The sequence below is a fragment of the Marmota monax genome, unplaced genomic scaffold (assembly GCF_021218885.2).
Source record: "Marmota monax isolate L192 unplaced genomic scaffold, Marmota_monax_Labrador192_F-V1.1 WCK01_AAM20220418_F8-fsc00018, whole genome shotgun sequence".
NCBI lineage: Eukaryota > Metazoa > Chordata > Mammalia > Rodentia > Sciuridae > Marmota > Marmota monax.
The window spans coordinates 4520304-4543493 of record NW_026692201.1 but is presented as its reverse complement, the minus strand read 5'-3'; positions in this window follow the sequence as shown (position 1 = coordinate 4543493).

Sequence of the window (23190 nt, the reverse complement as noted above, 5' to 3'; positions counted from 1 at the left end):
TAATCACAGTATTCAGCATTAGCATCTCTACAGAACAGACATCTGCCATAGATGGGAGACTGTATATGAAGGGTCCTTCTAAGCAATAAGAGAGGAAGAATTTGGAAATGCTCATCTCCAGCTGGCATAGATTTTCAACAGAGAAGCTAGAGAAACTGAGCCCAGTGTCCTGGTTTAGACATTCGCATGAAGCTATTCGCATTTAAATATTCACATGAAGTAATATTTAAAGCTGGTGCTCTTGGCATGGGACCTAAGGGATGATTCTGAGGGGCTTAAAGGAATTTTGTGATGGAACAGGACCCATCCCTGGCTGCCAGGAGCAGTGGCCTTTCAAGCCATGTCTAGCCATTGGTTGTTGAGGGTTGGATGGGCCAACCTCAGAGTTTCTCACATGAGCAAATGACTCATTTATTTCAAAGAAAGCAGCATATGAGGCTGTAAAGGGAAAATATTTTGGAAATTTATGGCCCTTTATCAATCTTAGGTAGGAGTTTCAAATAACTACTCCATTCATGAAAGAATGAGCCCAGAGGGAGATCCTGATTCAAGTATGACCATTAGTCTCTCAAAACTCTCCTAGACCAGCGCTGTCCAATGTAAAATGCCATGTGAGTTTACACATGTAAGTTTGATTTTTTAAATTCATATTTAAAACAAGTAAAAATAAGAAATAAATTTTAATAATTCATTTTATCTAACCTAGTATACCCAATATAGCCAATATATATAACCTAATGTATATACTATCATTTCCACATGTAATCAATATTTTTTAAATTACCAAAGAAATATTTTACACTCCTTGTTTGCACCCAAGCTTTGAAATCTGGCATGCATTTTACATTTACAGCTCATCTTAGACCAGCCAGATTGGAGTGCTCAATAGCCACATGTGGCTGGTGACTCCTGCACTGGACAGCACAGCTGTAGACCAGCAGCCATCTTGGGACAGAGTGGGCTGAGACAGTGTCTACTCCACATCCTCTGATGGAAGTGCAAGAAGAGAAGCTGGAGTGTTGTCGAGTACCCTACGCCCAAGCCAGTAAGGAATTCCACTGGTGCTCCCTCCTAAATATGTCCAAAATCTGGCCACTCTCACCACTTCCACTGAGCCACTCTGGGCCAAGCCACTGCTCTCTCTCACCTGCAGCACTTCTTATTGGTCTCCGTATTTGTAAACTAGCCCCCAACAGCTGCTGCCATATCCTATCCCCAGGGCAGAAGCCATATTAATCTTATGAATCAGATCCTGTGCCTCCTCTCTTCAAAATCCTTCAGTGAATAGCTGACTCAAAGATGAAGGTTTTATAATGGGCTACCAGGCCCTACCTGTCCATCTTCCCCTCCCTACACTACCTCTTTTACTTCTTTTCCCCTCCATTTCCTCTGCTCCCACTCCTCTTTGTTCATCAAACATCCCCATACCCTCCCATCTCACTGCCTGTTCTCTCTGCTAGCATGGTCTCCCCCCAGAAAAAAGACAACTTCAGAACTAACTAACTCCCTCACCTCCTCCAAGATTTTGATCAAACATAAAGGTGATCAAATAACACCTTCTCTTGGAGATTTGTCTTATGTGCAGACTGCCTGCTTGCCATCTTGCCCTACACTCCATAACATGAATACTCTTTACCAAGCTCCACATAATATAATACAGTCATATTAGGTTTATTATTTATTCTCTGTCCCCCCCCACACCAATGAGGTTTCGTAAAGTAAGAATCTTTTTTCTGTTTTGTTCATTGTTCTAACTGTAATGCCTGGATTAGTCTCTAGTACATAGTAGGTATTCAATAAACATTTGCTGAACAAATGAACAAATCGATGAGGATGGAGGCATCCTGCATTTTCTTTCTGGTAGTTCAGCCCTCCATCAGGGAAGAGGGCTCTGTACCACCCTATCACCACAGTCTCATCTTCCCACCACACTATAAATCCTCAAGAACAGTCAGGATCAGAGTCAGTGAGCTACCTCCCTGAGCAAACTCTTCCCTGGAACAACAATTCACTGGTTTTTCTTTTGGGTTTTGTTTTTTAATCACTGTGTCCCTTGGGAAGTTTTTGTTGGCTATCAGTGTTCTTCCCTAAATATACACACAGACGCAATCTCAAGCACAATTTCGGGAGGTCCGTAGGCCTCCAATGCTCACCAGTAGGAGTCCTGGGACTTAAGAATTCCTGCCCCAGAGGCTCACCTATCTGCAGTCTTTCTATCTGTCTTTGAAATCAAATCTTTCTGCTGCTCTAAAAATAGAAACCATATCCAGAAAGAAATTACAGAGCTCTACAGCCAGAAGCAAACTGCAGTTGAATGTAGTTCATCTTCCCACCTGCAAACAGCATTGAACCATTAGACCTCCTAGGAAAATGGCACCGTTCTGGGAAGGTAAGTCAATATCCGACAGGCAAAAGTTCTTCCTAATAGCAAACTTAAATTTCTCCTGTTCTAAAACGGGCCTTCTAACTTCAGTCAGATCTCCTGGAAAAATAACAACAAAGTGTTTATCTTTAAAAACTCATTAAGAAGCCTCTGTTCCCTCCCTCAAGTCCCTTCAGGCAAAATAAACAGTCTTTGGCCCATTATCCAGTGAGTTCACTGAAAATGTTTTTGTTTGGAAGGGCTGGAACCCTGGCCTGAGAGAGCCCAAGGACATGTCCCAAGAGACCCAAAGAAACAAGGGCTAAAGGGGAATTAGAGGACTCGAGGTCCCCTGTAGTCCCAGGGGAGAGGACAGCATTTCCCAGCCATTCATGTCCTTTGCCTAGAAATGTGGCATATGATGACTGAGAAAGTTACAAAGCAGGGTTCTTCCCACACCCTTCCCTAGAAGTGGCTGCCAGATGCACAATGCTGTCCCACAGACTAGCTGTCTTTAAAGCTCACCCTTAGTTTGGGAACAGTTAATCAGATGATAATCTACATATAGATTTTTGGTCAATGGAACAAGATAAAAGATACATTACATCATTCTGAATTTCAGTTATCCATTGACTATTCTAAAAGCTTTAAAAAATGCTTTACAGGGCTGGGGATGTGGCTCAAGTGGTAGCCGCGCACACCTGGCATGCGTGCAGCCCGGGTTCGATCCTCAGCACCACATACAAACAAAGATGTTGTGTCCGCCGAAAACTAAAAAATAAATATTAAAAAAATTCTCTCTCTCTCTCTCTTTAAAAAAAAATGCTTTACAAAATAAATCCATAGAGCTTCTTTTCTGAAACATAATTAAGTCAGAAAACAATAAAACTCCCTAGACTGGAACTGAAACATCCCAGAATTGTCGAAATCAAATAAAAGCATGGCAGTCTGTGTTTTCCCAAAGCAAATCCATTCATTAGGCCCTAAAAAGTAAGCAAGAATAAAACACAGAGTTGAAATTAGAGTCTGATCAGAAGGTTTGGATAGAAATTACATCCCTATCAATATTTTTTTTGTTGGGATTACAGGTTATCTATATTTCGAAGAGCCTTTGATAACTTGTGAAACTTTCTAAAGGAACCAGAATTGCATGATTAATAAAATTGAGGTAAAACGCAGTAAGTTCCTTGAAGAACTTGGTGGAAACAGAATCAGCATATTGATTACTCACACCTGTCTCCCTTTTGCCACCTGATGCTGACCTGGAAGCCTGGGGTGTAAAAACCCTTAGACCCAGGAGCCAGCCCTGAGCTCCCCTCTGCTGTGCTTCCTGAGCACCGAACTCTTCCTTGATGACCCCAAGCAGAGACTGCTGGAGATCCATTCATTCTCTCCATTAACACAATACTGATGAAATATTCACTAGCTCCCCCAAACCCTGTCTTTGTTCAGGGTTCTATAGCAGCAGATGGGGCAGTAAAACAACAGGAATTTATTTCTCACCGTTCTGGAAGCTGGGAAGTCCAGGATCAGAGTACCAGCAGATCCAGTGTTTGGCAAAGGCCAAACTTCCGAGTTTGCAGATGGCGGTATTCTAGTTGTCTCCTTACCTGGAGGAGAGCAGGGAGGAAGCAAGCTGTCTAGAGTATCTTATTAGGGCACTAATCCAATCAAAAAGGTTCTACTCTCAATGACCTCCCAGAGTCCCCATCTCCAACTACCATCACATTGAAGATTAGGGTTTTGATATGTGAAACTGGGTCAGGGATGGGGGACACATTTGGTTCACAGCAGACCCAATTCCACTAAAAGAGCAGCTGCTGGGGCTGGGGATGTGGCTCAAGCGATAACACGCTCACCTGGCATGCACGGGGCACTGGGTTCAATCCTCAGCACCACATAAAAATAAATAAAGATGTTGTGTCTGCCGAAAACTGAAAAATAAATATTAAAAATTCTCTCTCTCTCTTAAAAAAAAAGAGCAGCTGCAATTGTTATATAGTTCATACTTCTCTGGACCCCAGACTATTGAGGATTAATATTAATAATCACAAAAAAGCCAAATAACCCTTTCAAGATAGATGCATAGCTCAGTCAAGCAAAATATATTAAAATATTTCATCCATTCTCTCTCATTATCAGACTTTAATTTCTCATGGCAGGTAGGTTTTGAGAAATTATAACGGGCATACTTTTTATCATAGCACCCTTTTTTGTGTGTGTTTGTTTGCTTTGTTTTGTCCAGAATAATTGCTCTAGAACATAGTTGTTCTAAACAGTGAACAAGGAAAACACTATGCAGGACTTAGAAAAAAATATTATAATTTAGCAAATTATAAAGATTCTTAGAAAGGGATTTTATGACTCCTACATCACCAGGGACAATCACTTCTGAGTTTAAGTGACTCCACGGGACGTCACAGTGAGCCACAACTACCAAAACAGACACTGAGAACGGAGCAGTTCAGACAGAATTATTGCAGAGCTGACTCAAGACCGAAGCAGAGAAATCTGGACATGTCTGTGCATTCCAGAAATAGCTTTTTTCTTTCTTTCTTTTTATTATTAATTTATTAATTGCTCTTTTTAAATGCACATGATAGCAGAGTATATTTTGCCATATTGTATATACCTGAGTATAACTTATTCTAATTAGGATCGTATTCTTGTGGTTGGACGTGATGTAGCATTGCCCTGGTTGTTTATTCACATACAAGAATAGGAAAGTCTTTGTCTGGTTAATTCTCTTGGCTTTCCTGTTTCCCCGCCCCTTAAACCTTCCCTTCATTCCCCTTTGTCTAATCCAATGAATTTCTATTCTTCCTCTACTCACCTTCCCTTGTTGTGGGTTAGCATCCACATATCAGAGAGAACATTCCACCTTTGGTTTTGGAGACTGGCTTATTTCGCTTAGCATGATATTCTCCAGTTCCATCTATTTACCAGCAAATGCCATAATTTCATTCTTTCTTTATCCATTCATCTGTTGAAGAACACTTAAGGTGGTTTCATTACTTGGTTATTGTGAATTGAGCTGCTATAAACATTGATGTGGCTACATCAATATAGAGTGCTGATTTTAAGTCCTCTGGGTATAAATCAGGAATAGGATAACTGGGTCAAATAGTGGTTCCATTCCAAGTTTTCTAAGGAATCTCCATACTGCTTTCCATAGTGGTTGCACCAATTTGCAGTCCCATCAACAATGTGACTGAGCTCAAAAGTAGTTTTTAAAAGATTCACCATACAAGATGGATCTGTGGAGGGTTTTAGGCCAATATATAGGTCAGATCCTTGGAAACCCCACTGAGCCACACAGAGGTTGAGCAGATCTTTGAACTCAGACCTATTTGGCTTGAGTAACAGATGCTCAGAATCCAGAACAGAATCATCCTTTAGGTTGCAATTGAGAGGTCTAGTAAACCCTTTTTTGATTATGGATGGAGAAACCAATCTCTTTGTCACAAAGGGTGGGTGGGGGAAAATATGCAATGGAAAAATTAGGTTTTGTTTCTCCCTTGGTATTACTCTCAAAAGTCTCTACCCCAAGAAATATGGCAAAGAAGAAACTAACTCTAACCCTGCTAATAATCAGCCTTCTCCCTTGAAGGAACTAATTAAAGAAATAAGGACCTTGGGGACACGACATCTTTTTTTTTTAATTCGTTCCAGTCAGTTATACATGACAGCAGCATGCATTTTGATTCATTGTACACAAATGGAGCACAACTTTTCATTTCTCTGGTTGTACACGATGCAGAGTCATACCATTTGTACAATCATACATGTACAAAGGGTAATTATTACCGTCTCATTCCACCATCCTTCCCACCCCCCATACCCCTCCCTCCCTTCTCTCCCCTCTGCCCAATCCAAAATCCTTCCATTCTTCATTCGCACTCCCCCAACCCATTATGGATCAGCATCCACATAATTTACCTGCAAATGCCAGAATCTCATTCTTCTTTAAAACTGAGTAATAATCCTTGTGTATACATACCATAGTTTTTTTTCATCCATTCCTCTATTGAAGAGGATCCAAAAAATTCCACCAGAAAATTTCTGAAACTAATAAATGAATTCAGAAAAGTAGCAGCATATAAAATCAATGACCCATAAGTCAAATGCATTTCTATACATCAGTGATAAATCCTCTGAAAGAGAAATTAGGAAAACTACCCTATTCACAATCTCAAAAAATAAAATAAAATACTCGGGAATCAATCTAACAAAAGAGGTGAAAGACCTCTACAATGAAAACTACAGAACACCAAAGAAAGAAATTGAAGAAGACCTTAGAATATGGAAAGATCTCCCATGTTCTTGGATAGGAAGAATTAATATTGTCAAAATGGCCATACTACCAAAAGCATTATACAGATTTAATGCAATTCTAGTTTAAATCCCAATGACATTCCTCATACAAATAGAAAAAGCAATCATGAAATTCATTTGGAAAATCCTCAGCAAGAAGAGTGAATCAGGAGGCATCATGATACCAGACCTTAAACTATACTAAAGAGCTACAGTAATAAAACATGGTATTGACACCACATCCTTTTTAATGGGACAGACTGGACTCTGGAGAGTTGCTGGAAAATTCACCTATGGTATATATCTACCGATTCTACTGGAAATGGAAATCGGAAAGGAATACAGGAGGATCTGGGACAAAATGTACTAGGATCAGACCAAGTTTGGGGCTTGTGCACAGGATTTTCCTCAACTTTGGAGCTCAGGGTGTAAATGTGCTAACTTTCTGCATGTAGTTGAGGAACTCTGAAGAATTCTCCTTGAGGCTGTAAGTTGAATGGGTTGTTCATTTTAGAGATCTTTATTTCTTCTTAAAATTTTTTTATAATCAACATTAAAAGAATCTGTAACTGTGCTTATTTTGAGGAATTTTAATACTTTTGTGTATTCATATGTGTACAGCCAAGGCCTGAAATGAAAAACCAGTCTTTCCTTTAGCTATTGGAGTCAATTTCCTGAAGCATCAAGGTCATGAAGTTTGTCAACTGGATATTACATACTACGTCTTCATTAGAATAAATAAAAATTTTACTTTTCTTTGAAGAAAATGTAAATATGTACTATATTTTGAGATATTAATAAAAGAATTTTTCTACTCTATTTTTACAGCAATATTATTTTGTTTTAAATATATTTCAAGTTTAGATGAGTGATGATTTCCCTTTCTAAAATAGAACTAAAAACTGACACAGTGGCATACACTTACAGTCCTAGCATTCTGGAGGCTGAGGCAGGAGGATCATTTGAGCCCAGGAGTTTGAGGCCAGCCTGAGCAACTTAGCAAGACTTGGTCTCAAAACACAAGAAAAATAAAAAATAAAATTGAATCTTCTGCTCCCAACCATTAGTTTAAAAACAAATGGTTAGAGAAGATGGGCTCACTTTATCTATCATTATCCCTATTTGTAATCTGATTTTTGCAAGTAAAAACCACCAAGAATCAGAGCTGTTATTTTGTTTCTGTATATTCCAGAAATGGACTTAAAAAGACAGGGGCAGATGCAATGGTTGAATATCTTAGGATAAAATGAAGATCTTTGGATGAAATGAAGATCTTAGGATAAAATGATTAGAACATTCTGATACAATGTAGTCTGAAACCAGATTTTATATATAAATACGGGTGTTGGTGGATTCTATAAGGCCTTGTGGAGAAAGAACTAGTAGGTTGGTACTGGATATTATTGCAAAAGAATGGGAAAGGACAGAAGAAAAAAGATACGGAGAAACAAATAAGGCCAAATAGTGAAATTCAGATGGAAAATCTGGATTTTTATAAAAAATTTTTATAATCAACATTAAAATTTTTTGAGTCCCCTGGAAAAAAAGATAAAATGAGAGTTTAGATAAACCCTTGAAATTCAAAACTGTTGTATGTAAGTGTTCACAGCAGCATTAGTTACCAACAGGCAAAATATGGAAACAGCCCACATGTCCATCAACTGATGCGATATAGCCAGATGCTGGAATATTATTTGGCAATAACAAGGAATAAAATACAAATACATATTAGAACATAAATGGACCTCAAAACTTTTATGCTTAGAGAAAGAAATCAGACCAAAAGAACACATACTCTATGATTCCATTTATCTGAAATGCTCAGAAAATGCAGGACCAGATAGACAGAAAGTAGAAAAGAGGTTGCCTAGGGCCCAGGCAGGAATAAGTGACTGTAAATGGACACAGCATTTCTTTCGGGGAAGAAGGAAATGATATATAATCAGATTACAGTGATGGTCACACAACTCTGTATCGTTGCTGAAAATATTGAATTATACATTTAAAATGAGTGCTTTTATGGTATGGAAACTGCCCCTCAATAAAACTGCTAATAAGAAAAAATGACTCTGGCAGTATTGCCATTATTCTATATTAAGTATTCAAGGATCCCTCATACATAATGTTTATGTTTTGATTAATTTCTCTTTTTAGGCAGTCAGAGTTGTGCTCAGATATTAATAGGATTGAACTGGACTACCAGTAATTTGAGGACACCTGGGCCATTACCACTCCATCCCTATCGGGTGCTACTTCTCCTTCTAGAATTGTGAGCCCATCACTCTTCCTCAGCATCCAGAGGAGGGGCTGGCACAATGATGGAGTTGGGGATTCTTGGGTTTCAAGGGTGAGGAATGTCCATCAGTGGAGAAAATGTGAGGAAAGGCTGGAAAACAAAGTTAATAAGCACACACAAGCCTAGTACCAACGGCAAGAGGGATAATCACTCAAACTAGCAGAAAACTTTCACATCCCCTCAACTGACACTATTTCTTCAAGGCAGATGGTTCTGAATTGCTGGGAATAGCTTCACATTTGCATAATGAGTTTCCGAGGGGTTTTTTTTCCTATTATCTCCAACTAATTGCTTTAGAATAATATTGCTATTTCCAGCAAATCCCTTCCCTTAGTAAACGGTGCTAAGCATAGGTAATATTTACTCAGGTAAGTCACGTGTCAGCCAAGGATGGCTGATCCTGGGTGAATTGAGCCAAGGTTGGGGTGAGCTCTGTCCTGGCAGAGGAAGACGGGGAGGTGCTGGCTGCTGGGAGAACAGCCTATGGCTTAAAATGGAAAGTCATGAGCCAGATGATACTATCAAGGAAAGTAACAATTTTTTTTTTTTAAATCAGAACCAGAAAAATTTACCATCTTCAAAAATGGAAGCTACTTTGTCATGGATCAAACTGCATTTGACTTACTGCTACTGTCTGGGCCTAGCAGCAATCATTTTCAGCCCATCTTGAATGTGACATGGGTTCATATAGCTGCTGGCTTACTAATGATCCTGTTTTTCTTTTTCTTTTTCTTTTATTGGTTGTTCAAAACATTACAAAGCTCTTGACATATCATATTTCATACATTTGATTCAAGTGGGTTTTGAACTCCCAATTTTACCCCAAATACAGATTGCAGCAGCATATGTGTCTTATAAAGGTTTTATAAATTTTCCTTGGAATATAGGTGACTTGAATTGGGAAGCTTGTACATAACCCAGGGCATCGGTTAGTCTTGGTCTTGTAGCCCGAGTCTGTCTGCTTCACTATACCCATAGATGATGACATAGCAAAGAAACAATTTAGGAAATTAGAATTTCTAAGACTGTCTTTAGAAAAATGTTATTTTCCATTTTGTTTCAAATTGTTTTTGCAGCCTACTTGGGGCCTAGACAATACAAACTACTTATAAGGGCTTTTTGTTTACCTAACCCTAGCCTAGAAACTCACATTCTGAGAAAATATTTATACAAAAAAAGATGATAAAAAAAATTTAAAATACTGGTATTATTACAAATTTTTTCACTATGGAGGGCTGAGACAGAGTCCTAGATAAGATAGGATAAGAGATGTCCCCATCCCTTTGGTTACATATCACAATGAGAAACCAGTAGAATTGTAAACAAAGTTCAATTTTGTAGCTTCTAAGATCTCGGTGAAATTTTTCTTGATCTGAAACAGATTAGAGAGAAAATATGACGTGGTTTGCATTGAAGGAGAATAGAACATGCCACCATAAAATATAGCACTTGGACAGGTTGATCATTTTGAGCCAAAGGCAATTAGAAACAATGGATGCAAGAAGAGCTCTTGGACCTCCTCCCTTCTGGCTAAATACAGAGCATAAATTTCTTGTGAACAGGTGCCCTCCCTGGACCAGGAAGAAGTGAGCATTCTTATCACTGATTTAAGGGAGTCAACACCAAGATGAATCTGTACAAACAAACCTATTAAAATAAATTTATTTTCCACTTATTTTTTCCTATTTTCCACTGTATTTTCCCTACATATTTTCTAGTCTTTTTCCCATGATCTACTGACCCAGCACAATCCCTTCTTCCTCTTTCTTGTCACATCCTTCTGGATTCATCATTGCTTGTTAAAGTGGTATATAAGTACTGGACGCGTTGGTGCACTGTAATAATCCCAGTGTTTTAGAGGATAAGGCAGAAGGTTCTCAAGTTCAAAGTCAGGTTCAGGAACTTAGCGAGGCCCTCAGCAACCTTAGTGAGGCTCTCTCAAAATAAAAAAATTTAAAAAGGGCTGGGGATGTGGCTTAGTGGTTAAGCTCACCTGTTCAATTCCTGGGACCCCACCCTACCCCTCAAAACAATAGTATATAAGCTCTCAGGTCTCTCTGCTTGAGTCTTTTTTTCTTACATAGTAAGGTCTTCATGTACATGTTAAAATATTAACATCAAATAAAAGATATATATTGCTCTCGTGTTCATCTGTCTTTTGACAGTTTAATTCTCAGGCCCCGGCCACAGAACCTGAGTTCGAGGGGAAAAATCTTTCTCTCCTTGTACCATAGCTTCAAAATTTTCAAACCAACAATGTCAATTCTCTTCTAAGTTATCCAAGGATTCTCAAGAGTCACACAAGGAAAGCAGGTAGCAAAAACAAACAAAACATCTCTAGTCCTTTTACTCATTGTTCTTATTTCTACCAGACAGAACAAGCCAAGCTTTCTTCAACATGACAGCCCTTTTTAGATTTGAAAACATCTACTGCATATATGTCGTCCTCTAAGACTTCTTTAATGCAAGGTAACTGTCCACAGTATATCAGCCATTCCTCGAAGGGCATGCATTTTCCTGCTTGGCTGGAAGAATTATGCTGTTGTCCCTCCTAAAATATGTTGCCCCACTCTAAGGTACAATCTGACTAGAGACGTATGTGGTGTTACTATCACTCTCCTCATTAATGATAATGACTGTGGAAAATATAAGCAGTGCTCAGAAAGAATTCTTATGGGCAGGCAGACAAAGCTATCATTTGTGCATGTTTACCATGAGCAGGAGAAGGACAGGAGGAGGGAGAATTTTGCTCGCCTGTAAGGAACTATAATTAGGATAAGGATTTTGATTAAAATCATCAGTTGGGTTCCCCCACTTGAGATATCACCCTGAAGGAACTCTTTCACTTGAAAATTCACAAAGAATAAAAGATAATTATATGAAAACTACTAACCCCATACTATGAAATCAGACATAAATGCAATTTGTTCAAGAGTTCACTGAGAATGATTATATCTAGTGGCAAGTATCAGGCAATTTAGCTCTGATGCTAGCCTCCAACTCCTCTTCACTGGGGATCACAGAAAGCCGTCCCCTGGGGTGAGCCAGGAAGCAGCCGAGTGTCCCCGCTCTTTCAGCTCTTTCATCATCGTAGGTCTGCATCACCCACCCATTTCCAATCTGGGCCACACAGTTCTGGGCTTGGAGCACCCATCTGAGGTGTCATGGCAGCTTTAATTAAACCAACTGTTGGGAAATCACAGCCATTATGTCTGCAATTGCTTCAAGTTTACTCTTTAAATGCAACCTCCAGGAATTGTTTTCTGAGCATGTTTGGGTTCCTTTAATGAGCACTCCACCAAATGCCAGTGTCATGGCTGCGCTCTGTGTGAGCTGCATGCTCGCCTGGGCTCTGAGCTGTATCCATGGGGATGGCTTTAAGAGCCGACAATGTTTAGTGGGAAGACAGCAGCTTGTTGGGTCAGCCTTTTCCAATTCGGGAACTTTAATATGTTCACAGGTGATGCTTGGAGGGAAAAAAAAAAAACCCAATGCCAGAAGTAGGTTTTCTTCTAGAACATATTTATACTAAATACATACGAAAAAGTATAAGCGAACTAAGAAGTGGTCTGTGAAACCCAGGAATGTGAAAAAGGCATCAGTGCAAGAGCATGTCATGTTTAGTCTTCACCAAACTGACCATGTACACTCTGAATTGAGATGTGTCATTGGGGGAGCCTGTCTTATAAACTTAATGTATATTTGTGATGTGTAAGAGGAAAGTTTTTTTTAATATTTATTTTTTAGGTGTAGATGGACACAACGCTTTTATTTTATTTACTTATTTTCATGTGGTGCTGAGGATCGAACCCAGGGCCTCGCCTGTGCTAGGGGAGCACTCTACCACTGAGCCACAATCCCAGCCCCAAGAAGAAAGTTTTAAGTGCTAAGAAATAGAAAACTTTGTTAACAGCGGCTTAAATGATTAACGATTTTTTTTTTAACCTAATAAGTAGGAAAACATTCAGTGGCAAGCTAGATTAAGCTGCTCAGTGACCAAGGATCTGGGACTTTCTAGTTTTCTGCTCCAGCATCTCAGCCTGTTGCCTCATGGTCACAGGATGGAGGTTGCCTCTCCAAGCAGCATATTCATACGAGAAACAAGTAGAAGGGAGACAAGCCATGGCTCCAGCAAGCTTTTCTTTTGTGTCTGCCCTTTTATCTGAAAATAAAATCTTTCCCAAATCCCCCCTAGCAGACTTCCCCTGTGTATCTCATTGACCCAAATTAAATCTCATGGCCACCCTTGGCTACAGAGGAGACTGGGAAATGGGTATCTGACAAAGGGAGCTGGATTATTATAACTGGTTTAAAGAAATTAAGATCCACAGAGCAGAGCTAAGCACACTGTTACCCAAAGGCAATAAGATGCAGGGATGGGAGGCGACTGGGTGAACCTCTGTGATGGTGTGCAACAGACCAGATTCTAAGAAGCTTCTATGGAGAGCTAAGTCTTGTTCTCAAACTCTTTCTCTATCCTAACACACAAAATCAGGATTCCAAGAAGGAAAAATAAATAGTCATGGACTTGGGTCCCTGAAGAGTTGAGAATTGGGGAATATAAGGTAAGACAGTGAATGGTTTTTAGAACAAATTGGGTTCAGTGTGTCAGAATATCACCAAACATACAACTCGCTTTGCATCATGACTCTGCAATGAGTCTTTTTGAAAACGGCATTTCTTCTATTATCGTAGAACCCAGACAAACCAAAAGGGCGCACTTGATGCTTTACCTGATGGGAATTGGTGCCCGTGTTTCCTATGTTATACAAATATTTGATTAAGACATGCTTTTCGTTTTTAAATAGTGGTTAAGGCATCATTTATCTAAAGAAAAAATTTATTTGCAAAGGCAGTATCATTTAATGACAAAAAGAGTAAGCTCTGAGACCAGGTAAACCTGTGTTCATCTTTGGACTTACTACTTGCTAGCATCTCAGTGCCTTACCCTGTAAAATGAGAATAAATAATAAACTGACCCTGACAACTTCTGTGAATGTTAAATGAGCCCATGAACATTACACACTTAGTTCATTGCCACCACAGAGGAAGGCCTCAATATTAGCTATCTCAGTATATTTCTTCTTTTGTTTTGAATAAAATAAAGCATTGGGACCTAGTTTTTATTGTGAATTATAACAATTTATTTCTGAGATTTTCCTTTGTTGTTGCTGACTTTAATCCAAGTATGCATGACATCTTGTGACCTCTTCCTGTTGGTGTTCTGCCAAAAAGTATAATTTTAAAAATATTCTGTGGTATGTTTTGATGACAATACTGTGATTAGATGGTGACTTTACAAAGTGTATAGTAGTGAATTGGACCACACCTAATGGCGTCCCTGGTATTTCCTAGGTAGATTTAGTCACCTCCTGGACCACTGGTCCCTGACTGCAGTAATTCATTTACTGTTGACCCTCCTTCTCCGGGACTATAGGCTCCAGATGCAGCAGTTTGAGACTGACTTATGGAAGTGCTGAGTCACACTGGCTTTTTTCCTCACACTCTTCAAGTTTCCACCCAGAAAACGTCTCTTGGCCCACATTTCCTCATTTCTGTCCTCGAATAGTACATTTTTTTGAACTCAAATATAAAATGGAAACTTGTATTATCCAGATACATTCTTCCATTTTTGTCTGATACTTTGTTAAGTCCATGTTTGTCCCATTTGTCTGGTCTAGAAGTCTGGCAAAGGCATTGAAGTCAGGTGGGGAACACTTGTTTTAGTTATAGTCTGCCCGCTCTGTTAGACAGTAAGAGCCAGTAGGATAGAAACCACATCTGTTTGGCCATAATATTAGAGACAAATGAATAAATTTTGAGAAACTTTAGAGACTAGCTGACAAACATACCCAACCTAGAGTGATTGCTGTTTTTTAAGTCCACATGTTCCTGTGTCTTCCCTTTAATAATTACTTGCTGGGAAGTGTTTGTGATCAACGTGAAGTCACCACCTCAGCCTCACTTTTTCTTGCTAATATCACACATAGGTGGACAACTAAACATCTGTAACATGATTGACCACAGCTAGGGCTGATGGAGGACAGCATGCTTTCCCTAAGGCAATCGAAGTAAAGCTAAAATCAATCAGATACAAATCAAGTTACTGTTTAATGTTAATCTTTTCTTCCTGCTCTCCCTCCCTGCTCTGTTCTTAGTTGCTCTCATTATATCAAAGAAGACATTTGGTATTTGTTTTTTAGGGATTGGCTAGCTTCACTAAGCATAATCTGCTCTAGTGCCATCCATTTCCCTGCAAATTCTATGATTTTGTCATTTTTTAGTGCTGCGTAATACTCCATGGTGTATAAATGCCACATTTTTTTTATCCATTCATCTATTGAAGGGCATCTGGGTTGGTTCCACAGTCTAGCAATTGTGAATTGTGCTGCTATGAACATCGATGTAGCAGTATCCCTGTAGTACGCTCTTTTAAGGTCTTCAGGGAAAAGTCCAAGAAGGGCAATAGCTGGGTCAAATGGTGGTTCCATTCCCAGCTTTCCCAGGAGTCTCCATACTGTTTTCCAGATTGGCCGCACCAGTTTGCAGTCCCACCAGCAATGTACAAGAGTACCCTTTTCCCCACATCCTCTCCAGCACTTGTTGTTGTTTGACTTCATAATGGCTGCCAATCTTACTGGAGTGAGATGGTATGAGGTGGGATGGAAAGGGAGAGAAAAGGGAAATTGCATGGTAATGGAGGGAGACCCTCATTGTTATACAAAATTACATATAAGAGGTTGTGAGGGGAATGGGAAAATAAACAAGGAGAGATATGAATTACAGTGGATGGGGTAGAGAGAGAAGATGGGAGGGGAGGGAGGGGGGATGGTAGAGGATAGGAAAGGTAGCAGAATACAACAGTTACTAATCGGGCATTATGTAAAAATGTGGATGTGTAACTGATGTGATTCTGCAATCTGTATTTGGGGTAAAATTGGGAGTTCATAACCAACTTGAATCTAATGTATGAAATATGATATGTCAAGAGCTTTATAATGTTTTGAACAACCAATAAAAAAAATAAAAAATAAAAATAAAAAAATCAAGTTACCTGGGAAGTGGCAGGCACCGACTGATGAATGGGTTGCTTTAGACTTTTTAATTCCAGGCTCCAGCACCTTTGATGTGGTCAAAGTGGTATTTAAAAAAAAAAAAAACTGTTTATGTTCTCAGAGGCAGAGCGCTTGCTTAGCATGTGTGAGGCCCTGGGTTCAATCCTTAGCGCCACTTAAAAATAAATAAATAAATAAATAGAAAATAAACAAAAAAGGCATGCTGTCCAAAAAAGAAAAGAAATTCTTTACCAAATGTGAGGCAAGGGTAAGGTAGAATTGAAATCCAATGCCACTTGGCTGAATGCTCTTCTTTGGTTTTTGCAATCATCCAAATATCCTCCTTACTTTTCAAAGGTCTTTGAAGCAGAACAGAATTTAAATTTGTAATTGGAAAAAGATCAGGGCAACATGTCTTTATGTTGGGTGCTTGCATTCCCACTCAGAATTCCAGGAAATGTGGTCAGAAACAAAGAATAAAATCCCTGGTCATCTATGACATTCTGGAAAAGGTCAAACTATGGAGACAGTAAAGAGCATGGTGGGGTGGTGGGGATGAATAGGTGGAGCAAAAAGAATTTTTAGAGCAGTGAAAATACTCTGCATAATCCTGACTCATTATTCAGACTGCATTATCTAGACTCACAGAATATATATGAGAGCGAACCTCAACATAAACTATGGATTTTGAATGATAATGATATGTAAATATCATTGATTGATTGTAAATTAGGTTACCAGTCTGGTAGGTGATGTTGGGGGTGGGGAGGGTCTACATTTGTTAAGGCAGAGGGTATATGGAAAATCTCTGTACTTTCTGCTCAATATTTCTGAAACCTAAAACTCTTGTAAAAAATCAAATTTGTTTTTTCAAAATTGTTCTAGTGTCTAGCTTGAGTATGAAGAACAAAGTAGAATTTGTGTACTTCTGAGAGGAAGCAAATATGATTCAGGGTTGCTGTTGAAGGGTCAGGTGTAGATTGCACCCCAGAAGCCACTAATAGCTTAGGACAGACCTGCAGCTATGCAAATGGAAGCTCAGAACAGGAGAGGGACTTCTTCAAGATTATGAGAGTAACATATTGTGATGGCCATGAAAATGCACCAGTCAGGTCTCCCATGACGGAAGCATAGTTGGCTGATGGCCCCAGCTGCTGCCCTTTTGGATCTACCACCACACACATGCCAAGTCATGCTTACTCTGTGCTACTCCCAGCTACCTTGGCAAGGACACTGAAGCAGGCTCCATCCAATGAGATGCAGGACTCCTCCAAGGATTCTTCTAAGGATTACTTTGTCTTGGGCCTTCCCATAGGCTTGCTTGGATCTTTCTGGAAATCTCTGTGGTCTGAGATTTGCTTAACCAAATCCCTTTTCCTTCCTTCTTTCCTCTCTTGCTTCCACACCTTCCTTCCCAAAGATAGTTCATTCACCCTGTCCTCAAGGAGCCACTGCAACTTGCCCAAGGTCTAAGATCATTCTCAGTTCACTGTATGAGATCCAGATGTTCCAGAGGTCTTGTACCAGCAAACATGTTATCTGCTGCATACACTTCCTATAATGTTGCCCGTGTAGGGTGGGAAAATACCATAAGACACCCCATTTGGAAAAGAATAGGAATGGGAAGCACAAAGCAGTCACTGGTGATTTTTCAACCCTACCAGGAGGACATGTCCTTCTTGAGAGTTCCCAAAGGTTACAGAGTCACATGTTTTAGTAGATCATTCATATGATTTCTTTGATGATACAATTCTCTCCAAAACTCAGTAGATGGCTAATCTCCTTTCTTCTGATAAGTTCTATGCATAAGTTATGACAGCCTAAGATCTTGTCAGGATGTAGTTTTTAAAACTGAGCCCTCCTTTCTTTTCTTACGGTCCTTTGTATTCTGCCACACCAGCCCCCTCTTCATGGAATGACCCTGAGGATAGGTGAAACCATAAGCTGTTGGCAAAGGTAAAGCTTCTAATCTAATCTAAGCTTGTGCTCGTAATTTAATCTTTGCTGCTGTACTGGCTTTCACTGTCTAGCAAAGAACACTTAACAGAAGGTGATTAAGAAAGGCTTGAAGCATGAGCCATATCTTCTTCTGAGACTGTCATTCAAATTCAAAATTTCTAACTCCTTCAATACGGGGTGAAGAGACAGCTGACATTATCAAATATGCAAGGTCCTAAATAGCATCAAAAATTGCATGCAATAGACAGAGAGTGTCGCTCCTTAGGAGTTTCATCTGGGGGCATGCTTGTGTTTTGCATAGGGCCATGGGCATCCCCACAGCACAGATCCCTGACTTGGGGAATCTAGTTGTTCCATCTCTTATAGCTACTTGAAGTACACCCCAATGTCTCTTGCTGCTGCGGTTCTCTTTGCCAAGCAGACAATCCTCTTGGAGGTATACCCAGGAGACGGCTGTTAAGTACCCCTTGAACCAGTGTCCTGGCTCTCCAGCCACTCCACCTTCTGCCTGTTCATCTTGCCTCAATTATCTTCTCCCTAGAATATCAGCAAGTCCTCTTCTTGGCAGATGTGTCAGCTGGAGCATGGGATACCAGGCTCTCTTTCTCTCTGGTATCCCCGATCTTGCAAAGGAGCATCTATAGTCCCTCACCACTTTCACTTAACTTTGGTGAGGGAATGAAAAGTCACTCTCGGTGATAACAGCATTCCTGAAGATTTGGACACTCTTTCTTTACTCTCCCCAGTCATCTGCTCGTGAAGACCACAGACCCATAGTTGGGTGTGGGGGATTTTAGTGATAGATTCCATTCTACAAACCCTCAGTAAGCTCTTGGAGAGATATTACTTCATACTATGAAGTATTTAGAGCCTTAGTTCAAAATTCAGGACACGGAATGAGGTTGCTTATGCAAGTAAACGAGGTTGGATCCCTATCTTATACATATAAAAAAATTAACTCAAAATGAGTAAAACCAGAAACTACAACTAAGAACTAAAATTATAAAACTCCTAGAAGAAAACTAGCGCAAACTTACATGTTTGTGGATAGGATAATGTGGTTTCTTCGTTATGATACCTAAAGCACAAGAAACCAAAGAAAAATTGTTAAATAGAATGTCATCAAAATTTAAAAAACTCCTTTGTTTCAAAGAATACCATCAAGAATGTAAAAAGAGTGTCATGTGGTGTGTGGTGTCATGATCCTATAATTCTAACTACTCAGGAGGCTGAGGCATGAGGATCACAAGTTCTTGGACAGCTAGGGCAAATAGTGAGACCCTGTTTAAAAATGAAATAAAAAGAACTTGGGAGGTAGCTCAGTGTAGAGTGCCTGCTTAGCATGTGCAAGGCCCTGGGTTCAATTGCCAGTACCTGTACACACACACAAAAAGTGAAAAGACAACACATAGAATGGGAGCAAATCTTTGCAAATCATATATCTGATATAAGTATCCAGAACATATGAATAATTCTTACAACTCAGCTGTAAAAAGACAAATAGACCTATTTAAAATGAGCAAAGATTTTGAGTAGACAATTTTCTCAAAAAAAAAATGGCCAATGAGCACATAAAAGGATGTTCCACATCATTAGTCATTAGGAAAGCAGTGAGATACCACCTCCCCTCCACTAAAAGGAATGAATGACAATAATAAAATATGAATGGTAATAAATGTTGATTAAGATGAGGAAACCAACACCCTTATACACTGCTGGTGGGAATGTAAAATGGTGCAGTTTGTCAGTTCCTCAAACAGCTAAACACAGAGTTATTATACAACCCAGCAATTCCCAGGTATACACTCAAGAGAGCTAAAAACTTATATCTACCCCAAACCTGATATATAAGTATTTATAACAACATTGTTCATAACAGCCCAAGAGGGGACATAACCCAAATGTCCATCAACTGTGGTATACACATACCACAGAATACTATTCAGCCCTTAAAGGGGATGAAATACTGATGTATATTACAACATAGTTAAACCTTGGAAATATTCTGCTATGTGAAGGGAGCTAGACACAAGAAACCATATATATGCAATGTCCAGAATAGACAAACCCACAGAGACATAAAGTAGATTAGAGGTTGACAGGGAGATGGAGGAACCAAAAATGATGGCTAGCAGATATGGATTTTGAGGAGAGTTAAAATGTTTTGAAGTTAGGTGGTGGTAATTGTACAACTTGTAAATATCATAGAAACCACAAATGCATACATTTTAGAAGGGTATATTTTACTGTATGTGGATTATATCTCATTTTTAAAAAAAAAAAAAGTCAGGCAAAGGCTGGGGATGTTGCTGAGTGGTAAAGTGCTTGTCTAGAATGTGCAAGTCTCTGGGTTTGATCACCGGCATGGCAAAAAAAATAAAATAAATGTTGGTCAATAGGAAAAGTCCCTTTTAATTTCCTTGTTATATTTGGAAGTATATTGTTACAAGAGGGTTAGATTTTATTTGAAAATTTGACTATAGCTTCCAAACTAGAAACAAAAGTTTTTAGTAACATTTCAGTGCATGTATTAACTTTTGAGAAGAAATGATACACCTACAAATGCATATATTATATAAAAGTACATGAATTGTGCCACTTAAAATTCTGTGTTCATTTCCAACTGCTTTAAGTTGACAGATGCACACTTTTTTTGAGCTATTCACAGTCCTAAGTTCTTGCACTTATGCATGAATACATCCACTAATCTTCCTATCTCTTATTTCTTTCACAGTAGCTCCTATAATCCCAAATCAATCCTTGCTTAAAATTGAACACAATAACTAATAATCACAGAATGTGGTGACCTTTGTGTCCACAGTGTCCAAATGGGGATCAGAGTTCTAATATAACAATGGTTATATATACTTTAATTAAAGGATTGATTGTGGTATGGTTGTCCTCTTTATTTTTTTAAAGCAAATTCTGCAAAATCCTGAGTTGCCTTTGAGTAGAAGAGGACAATGTTGAAGGTTGCAAAGGAGCTAATCAAGAACAAAAATAAATGTGATAAAATCACTGAATTTTATAATATATTTATATCATAAATACCACAACCTGAAAAGTGAAATAAATAAAAATCAGTGCTTAAAACCAACTACAACAGCTCATTTATCTTTTAAAAAATGGAACTGAGCATTTCATTTGAGACTTTTTTTGCAATATTGTTGCAAATAAACATTCTGAATGATAGAAGTAAAGTTGTAATCATAATTTATTTTCAGCTTTGTATATTAACTCATTAGTCATACCCTTCAATTAAACAGTTTACAAGAAACATATCCATTTGTTTGTAAGTACATTATGAATAACATAGGGATGTTTTGCTAATTTGATAATTAAGAACCATTATTTAGCTGTAGAGAACCAATTAAGTAAGAAGAATTTCTTTCTTTCTTTCTCTCTCATACACACACACACACACACACACACACACTGAGAGAGAGAGAGACACACACACACACCTGACTAAGCTTGGGGGAGCAAAAAAGAATTAATAATACTGCATTAAAATTAGTAGGAGGCTAATTTTAATAGAATAGAAATAATCTAGTCAAGGAGTCTTAATCTGGGGACCATGAATATCTAGGAAATGAATGAGTTGGCTTCATAGATATTCTCTTTAACTCTTAAGTTACATGTAAAATATGGTAAATAAGTGCATGTTTTATGGAGCAAGAACCTATAATGTCTAAAAATAAGAAGCCAATGTGCTACAGAAGTAATGAATTAGAAAAATTGTGCTGGATTCTTGGAGATCCTGTCAGATGGTTGTGGCAATGCTGACCAGGCCACCACACTGCCAGAGATGACATGGGCTCAGTGGATTCCAAAGCCCTGAAAGGTAAGAATGTGAAATGCCAACAAACCAGAGAAAAGAGCAATAGACCATTCCCCCAATGCTCAGCTGTCTATGAGCATCTGCATGTCCTCATGGGCCATGGGGATAAGTTATCCTAGACATGATGGTTCTATCAGCCTGGAGGAGTGGGACTTCGGTGAAAGCATGTGTAGGGCAAGGAAGAACAAGTCAAAGATGGGAGAGTTGTGGTGTCTTGGATAGAAGCATAAAAATCATCAAATATTGGGTTGGGAGGGTTAGCAATGGTTTGGCTTTGAACATAATGATCTGGGAAGAATGTCCAGGCTCAGTTGTTCCAAAAGCATCTGGAAAGACAGAAGTAAAGCTAGGTGTTTCCTACTACTCTAATAAAATCCATCCTTCATGAGTTCTTCCTTCTTTGGGGGTTCTTCTGACTCAATTCCATGTCCACCAGCGTACTTGGTGCCAAGAGAATGCTTCATCCTCCTTTTCCTCCTTGGCCTGCAATAGTGTGCTTACATGGTTTATTCTCAACTCTGCCTTTAATGATATCATTTTGGTAACTTGTAATTGGCTATCGTGGGAGTAGTTTCCTCATAGAAATCTGCAAATGCCACCAATTAGAATCCAAGTTTTTAAACATTTACTAACACTTACCAATCAGGATGAGTCTATGGAGCCTCATAAGCAATGACCGCACCATTAGGGTGGCATTGGGGCAGACTAGAAAAACGTGAGAAAATAAAATTTAAAAAAATAAATAAACCACATGGATATTTGACAAAAGAACATTCTTGTCACTGGAAACAACAAATACAAGCCACCTGATAGAGGAATGACCTTGATGTTCAAAGGACAGCAAAGAAAGCCAGTGTGGCTAGAACAGACTAAAATAGAGGGGTGGGGGATTAGGTCAGAGATCAATGATGGGAAAGAGACTATGTGGTTTGGATATGAGGTGTTCCCCAAAACCTCCAGTGTTAACAAAGAATACCGAGAGGTGGAGTTGATTAGATTATGAGAGACTTAACCTAATCAGTCCTTCTTAGTTTAATGGATAAACTAAATGGTAACTGTAGTCAGGTCAGGCATGCCTGGAAGAGGTTGCTCACTGGGGCATGGCAACAAAAGGATTCAACTTCCCTGCAGCTCCTTCTCCCCTCTCTTAATCTCCTACCTGCCATGAGCAGAGCAGGATTCTCTGCCATACTCTCCCACCATGATGCTCTACTTCACCTTGGCTCCAGAAAAATGGAGTCAGCTGACTTGGACTGAACCCCTGAAACTGTGAGACCCAAATAAAATTTCCCTCCTCTGAGTTATCTTTTTAGGTATGTGGTCACAGTGACAAAAAGCTGACAAGCTCAGGGGGAATTATAAA